Source organism: Lemur catta, chromosome 26 (assembly GCF_020740605.2).
Source record: "Lemur catta isolate mLemCat1 chromosome 26, mLemCat1.pri, whole genome shotgun sequence".
Taxonomy (NCBI): domain Eukaryota; kingdom Metazoa; phylum Chordata; class Mammalia; order Primates; family Lemuridae; genus Lemur; species Lemur catta.
In genome coordinates, this window is record NC_059153.1 from 8,099,500 (window position 1) to 8,106,798 (window position 7,299).

Consider the following 7,299-nt stretch of genomic DNA (forward strand, 5'->3'; position numbering starts at 1 on the left):
AAAAATAGGCATTGGGTGGTGGTGCCTGCCTGTATTCCTAGGTAGTCAAGGGGCTGAGGCAGGAGGATCACTTAATCCCAGGAGTTTGAAGCACCAGTAAGCTATGATTGTGCCACTGCATCCCACCTTGGGTGACAGAGTGAGACCATGTCCCTAAACAATTTGGTAAAATCTAAAAAAGGGAAGGGAATTAAAGGACCTTTCTATCATTCTGTCAGTTCTGGTGCTGCCTTGTTGCTATTGAGACTGGTCCTGCAGTCTGGGAAGGATTGACCTTTGCTACCAGGGTGCCCTCACTGACCCAGATCCCGCAGTCCTCATGGTGATACGTACTTAGATTTCAAAGTTATTTTTTTTTAGATCACATTCAAATGCTTAATTGCTCAGCCATCATTCCCAAAACACCAGTACTCTGCTCTGGCAGTCGGGCCTCATAGCTTTAGCCACACACATAGTGAGCAAGTTGACCTTTCCCTCACACTCAGAACTGTCTGTGGAGTACTCATGTTAGCCTAGACTTAGCCTAGACCTTTGAGCAAGGTCTCAAAGGTAATGGTCAGTTACCCTTTGAGGCCTTTGTCTGTCTTTTCTACAGCAAGTAGTAGTTGGGATTGTTCTAAAGTTCAGAGAGGTTCAAATAATGTTACAGGAAGAGATGAGAATTTCCTTACTTCTTTGCTACCACATCTGTATCCTGAGGGCCCTTTCTATCCCGTGTAGCACCTTTTCTTAGGTAGCAGACGTTCCCATATTGTCCTTCCCCAGAGTAGTGGTCACCAACTCACAGTTGGCCTGGCAAGTGACCTGTTTACTGTTAGCAATGAAAACCTCCCAAGGCACTTGCGTGTGTGTGTCATGTTCTAAAATTATTTTCAGATTCTTCCTAGCAAGAAAGCCATTCAACAGAATTCTCTGAATCTAAAGTAGAATAGTTGAATTTAACAGAGCCAAGCTTCATCCATGAGTCATCAGTATCCACAAAGAAAAGTAGGGCTTTGTGTTTGCTCCGGCAGCATATACACTAAAATTGGAACCCTGCAGAGAAGATTAGCATGGTCCCTGCCCAAGGTAGACATGAACATCGGTGAAGCATTCCGTTTTTTATCCAGTCCCTGAAACATCATTGGCCCATTTGCTGACTAGCTCCAAGGTAACAGTGTGTGTCAAGGCAAAAACAGGTGACACCCAATATTAAAATTGTGTTGGGACTTTCAGTACAGAGATAGGCCCATAATATGATCTATGAAATGTCAATGGAGCTCAGTAGTGTGGAATGTTGTGTGCAAATATGTTGTTGGTAGTTAGAAATGAGAAAATGTTAACTTGCATTGCCTTTGTTCAACTTAAATAAAAATAGGGTTTTGCCTGCCACGTCAGTTGGAGACGGGCATGGAGATTAAGCATCATTCTAGAAAAGATCTGCTGATTCAGAGTTTGAGCAGGTAGAGGAGGAACAGTAGTAGTCCAAGTTAGGTTATGACATCCATTAATTTTCTGCCCTTGCTGTGATTAAGTAGCTCAGTAACAGTGGACAATTATGTTATCCCATTTACTGAAGTAATATTTATAATAAATTTTGTTAAAATTAAGAAACCGATGAGATTCCCTGAATTGCAAGCCACAAACAGTAGAACAAGTAATAAACAAGGGTGGGGCTTAGTAACATTTTTGAAAACTGTATCATTTGAGTATTAGTACCTATGGAAATCTACAAATGTGTTTTGTTTGGGATTCCAAAATCATTTCAACCATAAAGTTCCAGGACAAATTATTCCATTGATTCCCTATCTTTCTGAGCCTTGTAAAACTGTTCTCTCATTAAATGTTGTTTTAGAACCCAGTGAACTAAGGCAGTAACATCCTTATTTTTAGAAGGCAATGAGCCTGAGAGAAGCAACTTGTCCAAGGACAAATAGCTGTTGCTTACAGAGAGCTAGGACTTCTTCTGAGTTCAGGACACATTGCATCATGTCAAGGGACCTCTGGTTAATTCACTGCTCTATACTCCCTTCATGAGTACTTCGCCTTTCTTTTCTTCTTTAACTAGAAGCTTAATAAGGAGTTTGTTGAGCTTACAAACTTGAGGTATATGGGATAATTAAAGATCTGTTATTATAATAGCTCTGATACTGTCTGAAATACTCTTCAGAATTTAATTTATTTGGTAAATGATTTTCATGTCAGTATTAAAATAGTAATTTTATTTATTACATTTTTAGAAATAGAATTCCCCAAGAAATTTCAGAAGATAAAGAAGAAAAGATTCTGGAAAATCCTTCTCAAATTAGCAATCCAGGTAAGCCTTCTGACAGTGACTGCCTCTTTGGTGGGCGTACAATAGATACATAAGTAGGAATAGTGAAGTTTTGAGTATAAAGGAGGAGTTTAAAAGGTCAATGTGTAAACTGCATGCATATTTCTTCTTGAATGTTTTTTAGTAGTCTGGAATGCGGAGTTACTTTAAGTTAGGCGTACGTCATTTATTATCTCAAACAATATTGTCTGGAAAGAAATCATTTATTTAATTTTGGTCCCTAAAATGCTGTTTGATATTTTTGGCTAAATAAGAAAGAAGATTTTTAAGTTAGTATATTCCGTTTCCAGTCACATTATAATGAATTGCACTTGGTATAAAAATGCATCTTCTATTTAATTTTTATAATAAATGGTTTGCATTTAGTGAATGGTAGTTACAGTTGACCTTGAACCATGGGAGCTTTAGGGACGTCAATCCCCTTTCATCCGAAAATCTGTGTATAACATTTTACTTTGCAAAACTTTACTTACAGCCTACTGTGGACTGGAAGCCTTGTGATAACATAAATAGTCAATTAACACATAGGTTGTATGTCATATGTGTTCTATATTGTATTCTCACAATTAGGTAAGCTAGTGAAAAGCCACTGTTATGAAGAAAATCATAAGGAAGAAAAAATACATTTCCTATTCATGAACTGGAAGTGGATCATCATAAAGGTCTTTATCCTCTCTATCTTCACATTGACTAGGCTGATAAAGAGGAGGGGGAATAGGAGAGGTTGGTCCAGCTGTGTCTGGGTGACAGAGCAGAAGAAAATCTGCATCTAAGTGGACCCCTGCAGTTCAAACACCTGTTGTCAAAGGGAGACTATGTATTTGTATTACATAGTGATTTGTGTCACAGAAAAGTAACTATTTTTAAAACCGAGAACTCAAAAATACCTTTGTGATAGCATGAACAAATGACAATATTAACTGCAAATTGTGGCCAGTGTGCAGCAATACTAATAGGAGAATATTATTTTATGTATTTATTTTTGGAGACAAGGTCTCACTCACTCTGTTGCCCAGGCTAGAGTGCAGGGCCTAGAGTGCAGTCAGTGCAGTAGGATCATCATAGCTCACTGTAACCTCAGACTCCAGGGCTCAAATGATCCTCCTGCCTCAGCCTCCCGAGTAGCTGGACCTACAGGTGCATGGCACCAAGCCCAGCTTATTTTTAAATTTTTTTTGCAGAGATGGTTTCTTTCATTTTTTGAGAGAGAGAGAGAGAGACTCACCTTGTTTCCCAGGCTAGAGTGCCATGGCATCAGCCTAGCTCACAGCAATCTCAAACTGCTGGCCTCAAGCAATCTTCCTGCCTCAGCCTCCTGAGTAGCTGGGACTCCAGGTGCTTGCCACCGCACCCAACTACTTTTTTCATTCTATTTTTAGTTTGCTGGCTAATTTTTTCTATTTTTAGTAGAGATGGGGTCTGACTCTTGCTCAGACTGGTCTGGAACTCTTGCCCTCAAGGATCCTCCTGCCTCAGCCTCCTATAGTGCTAGGATTACAAGCATCATGGGCCACCATACCAAGCCAGTGGATTATTTTATAAAGATACTTGTTGAATGAAGATGTCAGAAAAGCAATTCTTTGTTGAGAAGTACAGATTATGTTAGAAATCCGTATACCAACAAGGTCTCACTATTATTGAATTCATTCCCCATAGGTTAAAACCAAATGATATGTATTTACTTCACTAGAACGAGATGTGTTCTCCTATCTGCTGGATAATTGTCATGATAACAGTGACTTTGTGTCCCTTAGCCAAACGATTTTCCTAAGAAATATTCCAGTAGCCCAACCGTGGGCTAAACCAATAATAATAAAAGTAGAGAAGTATTTCACAATAACAAAAATGCTACTGTGCTACCTAGGTGGGACACCTACATCCTTGTACAATCTGAGGTATATGAGGGCACCTTTAATGTAGTATATATTCATCAAAGAAATTCCAAAATTTAGGTATTGTAAGTAGTAGGAGACAAAGGTCGAGTAGGCATAGTTTTTGTCTTTGAGGTGCTTGTGATAAGCTAGACCTGTTCCTGTTTAACTTCTGTGTTTCTTCAACGGGACTGTCAAACCATTTTTATTCATCGTATTCACTTGCCCACCTCACAAATAGCTATGAAATGTCTTTTGGGTGATAAGTATTGTTCCGATGTAACTAAACACGTACATTTTACAAATACAGTCAGGAACTTATTTTTATTGTTACTTATATTATTTACTACTTTATTCAGTGGTTACTGGGTGCCAGATGCCCTCTGGGAGCTTATTAATATAATCATCATTTACCTTGTGCTTATCGTGTTAAATGTGTGCCAGACACTTTAAGTCTATCATGCAGAATTAATTCTTTAGACATTGACTAGGATTGAAGGTAAGCAAGGCAGAGTGAGTAGAAGTTTGCCAGGTAAAGAGGCAGAAAGATGGTGCTTGGCAGAAGGAACACCTAGCAGGATTGCACATGAGGTCCAAGAACAGCAAGTGCAAAAGCTGAGACTCATGGGTCAGATTTGCAAGGTTTTCCAGCAGTTCCATTTTCCTGGGAGTCACAGGATTAGAATTGAGTATGAGGGCATTGTGGTTATGGTGTAAAGCAGGGATGGTCAAGCTTTTTCTGTAAAGGGTTGAGGTAGTATACCTTTTAGGCCAGGTGGTCTCAGTCATATCTATTCAACCCTGCCATTGTAGTATGAAAGCAGTCATAGATAAGAGGTAAGCAAATAGACATGACTGTGCTCCGACGAAGCTTGGTTTAAATAACCGTGTGGCAGGGTAGATGTGGCCTGTGGCCTGTAGTTTGCTGACCCCCCATGTAGAAGGTAGATGGAAGGTTACCATCTAATGAGACTGGAGGACAAGAGAAGGAAGCTTTCACAATAGTCAAAGTTGTAGTTTCCTTGTCACACAAAGCTTGGATTAGTAGCAATCTAGTGGTTACCCATCCACAGCGAAGGAAATAGTTAGGAAGGTCAGTTTATTCATTTTAAGACGTTGTTCTTTTTCTTGCCTTTTCCTTTTTTTACTTATTATTTTTTTAGATTTAAGAAGTAATGATAATAGTTGGTGGGTTTTTCCCCCTGTGAGAGCCAGAAGTTAAGAGTCCATGCTGAATCTTGAAATAAAACCTTGGTGGTAGACATGTAAAGAGGAGTTAGAAGAGAAAGACAGTTCATATGATTTAGTGGTTACTGAATGTTCAAATTTAAGGGCAGAGAGAAATCTCAGCTGTCTGACTCACAGGTTTCCAGGTTATGCAGTCACGTTTAAATTGGACACGAGGAAAGAGTAGCAAACTGTCAGGTGTATAGAGAAGAGCAGCAGGTCAACAGGGAAGATTAACTGTTTTCTATCCATGTTGAGTTTAACGGGATATTCCTGTGGGATATTTTCAGTTGGTAATTGGATGATAGGCATTTCTACCAGGAGATGGAACCCTGAGGTTGGAGTCACAGACTTGGAATACTGTTACTGTAATTACCAAAGTCATAGATCTGAATGAGCTTCTCCTTGATAGGGAAGATGTAGAATGAGAAGGCGGCCAGTGCCAAAACCCTTGGCGCATCCACGTTTCCCAAAGGAAAAGGAGTCAGCAAAGAAGACTGAGCAGTGGGTAGAGAAATGTCGGAGAGGAATCAGAGCAAGTTATGTTGTAAAGATTTTTTAAAACATGAGAATTTCAAGTAGGAGACTATAAATTCTGACAAGTAAGATTACTAAAGCGAGTTGGAGTGAACTTTCTCATGTGTGGTGGTTCCCTTTTCAAAACAACAATTTTAAAATTGTAAGGTCTACTTTGTATGTGACTCGTACTTGTGGTGTCCAGATGTGGAAGGACACATCTTTAAGATGCTACCTAAAAGTTTTGTAACTGCAGCAGGTATCCACATAGGGTCAGGAAAATTGTCTAGACTGGTGAGTCCAATGTGCCAATATTACTCCAAAATTGTTAAAACCTGAAGATCACCTGTAAGGGGAAGTGGTGTCTCTCTTATCTGCTTGTTGTGGAAATGCTTGCTTTATACTCACGGCTTTGATGAGCTCTTGTGCACGCATTCTGAAACAAAACCTGGCAGCAACACTGGAAGCCACTGTGGAACACACATACCCTCCCTCTGACGTGGAATCATAACACAGCCATTTTGGGACTGGGTTTCAAATTTTGGTCAGCAATGGATTACAGACCTGCAAGTTGGAGAAACTGACATCGTTTAAATACTATACTGCAGAAAACTGAAAGAATATATGGAGGCAACTGTAAGGGGATATGCTGAATATACTGGTTCTCAGTACTTGGGGAATTCTGGGGACTTCAGTAGAAAAGTCAGTACCTGAATGTCTTCATTAGTGCAGTTCTCCTTCCATTTGCCTTCTTCTGATATCTCTGCTTTTCCTGCTTTCTTTTTAATTTCATCTCCAACGAGAAAATAGTGTGAGAACATATTACTAACATGTGTATGTCTTACAAGTGTTTATTATTTCCTTTGAAGACAGTTGGCTACTTGTCCTAAAGTGTACCTGGTATTCTCTTAGATTCTAACGGCAAATGTCTGTACCACAATGACAGCGTCACTGATGGTGGGCTGCCAAGATTTTAGGTGTCTTCTGGGTTGTCAAATACTATGTGTTCTATCTGGCATAGTTTTCATGTGAAATGCTTTCCTGGTATTATATTTGTTGAGAAGTTGCTAATCTGTGATTTAACTAGAATACTTGGTGGCTTGGATCACAACACTTTTAACCTTCTATCTATATCTATATCTATATCTGTCTATCTATCTGTCTGTATGATAAACCCCCATTACCCTCGAAATAACTTGGAGGTCCTAGTGGTCCTTAATGGTCACAACCATCTGTCTTGGAGCAGTGCATAACTCTTCCTATGCTTCGGAGGCAACTGTATGCACTTTTTGACTTGTTCTTTCAAGAGCCTCCTTTAGTAGGTGAACAGTGTTTTTAGTTTCAGAAGAAATGAACAGAAATCTTAGAAAC

The 7,299-nt window shown here is 39.5% G+C and overlaps 1 non-coding gene across 1 annotated transcript; it reads left to right on the forward strand.

Moving 5' to 3' along the window:
* The first annotated feature begins 997 nt into the window (after positions 1–997).
* LOC123627773 lies at positions 998–1,104 on the forward strand. Its single transcript, XR_006731483.1, has one exon. It is a non-coding gene; the product is annotated as a U6 spliceosomal RNA (small nuclear RNA).
* The last annotated feature ends 6,195 nt before the right edge of the window (positions 1,105–7,299 follow it).